The sequence below is a fragment of the Tupaia chinensis genome, unplaced genomic scaffold, assembly GCF_000334495.1.
Source record: "Tupaia chinensis unplaced genomic scaffold, TupChi_1.0 Scaffold000567_1, whole genome shotgun sequence".
Classification (NCBI taxonomy): Eukaryota; Metazoa; Chordata; class Mammalia; order Scandentia; family Tupaiidae; genus Tupaia; species Tupaia belangeri.
In genome coordinates this window covers 1,620,177-1,621,984 of record NW_006160080.1, presented here as the reverse complement: position 1 = coordinate 1,621,984, position 1,808 = coordinate 1,620,177, and positions in this window count along the sequence as shown.

The following is a 1,808-nucleotide window of genomic DNA, read 5'->3' as shown; positions in this document are numbered from 1 at the left end:
GGGAAAAAAATGTTTTATGCCTCAGTATCTTTGTGGCCAGAATTTGCTCAACTGCCTATGGATTCTTGGCCCTGAAAAATGGTAGACTATTAGGAAGATGTATGAGAAAGTAGATGTGAAGGTACTTGCTAAACTTTGTAGGTGTTTCTATATTGACTACTTCTCTTGTTCATTTAAATTTTTAGTCTTTCATAGGTAAACTTTATCTTACTGATGATTTAATAAAAGATGATAATCACTAACATTAAAATAAGTAGATTGAAGTAAATATAGAATTTTTTCATTCTTTTCTGAATATAAATAAGAGATATTCTGAGATTTGGAGAATATCAACCCACAATCTGAAAGTTGAAGCTTTAATTGATGCCTCTGTCCTTATGCACATCAAAGAGATACTGGTTTTCTAAGTAAAAGAGAAACATATTTCCTCAAGAACCAAACAGTAAACCAAACTAAACTTCTTGGTAATATATGACAGGTTTCATTTTTTTATTTTTTTGAGTTTGTAATAGCCACTGTTTTTTGCCTACTGGTACTCTCATTATACATTTTTTAAAATAACCTAACTTTTCAATAGACCCTAACTTTATTCAGTATAACCATGGTCTAACATAAAGATTACATTTCTTCAGTCTTTCTTGTAATTAGATAAAGCCAAGTGACTAAGCATAGGCCAATGAAATATAAAAGGATATATGTATGGCTTACATGAAATCTCTTTAAAGGAGTGGAGATTCCTTTAATTACCTCTTTCTCTTTCCTACTGCCTGAATAGTGATATTATGGTGGGAGATCCAAACCATCAGATTGAATCATGAAGTAATTTAGAGAAAGGAAGCCATATACTAAAGATTACAAAACAGAATGAAGGGCCAGGGAGTGATGCAATGCTCTTCAAGGCTAACCCATAAAAGAAGGCTCTGCATTCATGTCTGCAGACCTCCCTAAGTACACTGGACATGCATGTGTCTATGATCTGGAGCTGGCTAGAGCTGGAGATGGATCACAGTGTCAAGACCCTGTCGGTAATAATGACTCTGCATCTCTCACTCACGGAAGAATTAAGTAAACTAAAAAAAAGTTATACCCACCAGCTTGACTTCCTATGACAATGTGAAGCCATCATACTCGTCTTTGTTTATTACTTCCATAATTTTTTTACTTAAGAAAAAAAATAACATCCTTTTCTTTAAAACCAGATTTATTATATAATGTATATACAGTAAAATTCCACCTTTTTTAGGGATATGGTTTGTTGAGTTTTAATAAATTTATACAGTCATGTAACCGCCATTACATTCAAGATGCAGAACATCTCCACTCTACCTCCAAAAGTCTTCTTGTGTTCCCTTCCATTCAATCCCTTCCCCCATTCACAGACCCTGGCAATTATTTGATTCCTGTTCAAATAATTTACCTTGTCCAGATGTGACATCATCAGAATCATACAGTATGTAGGTTTTTGTGCCTGGCTTTAAACTTAGCATAATGTTAAGATTCATCAATTTCATTGTATGTATCAGTAGTCTGTGCCTTTTTACAATGCAGTCATCACAATTTATGTACTATTCATCAGTTAATGGATATTTGGGCTGTTTGTAGTGTTGGAAATCATACATAAAGCTTCTATAACTGTGTGAATATTGTTCATTTTTCTTGTGTAGAAACGATGGTTGATATAAGTGTATGTTTAATTTTATAAGAATTTCCCAAACCTGTTTCACCCACCAATGTATGAAAGTTCCAATTGCACCACATTCTTGCCAGCTCTTAATAGTGTCAGAAGTTTTCATTTTACTCATTTTACT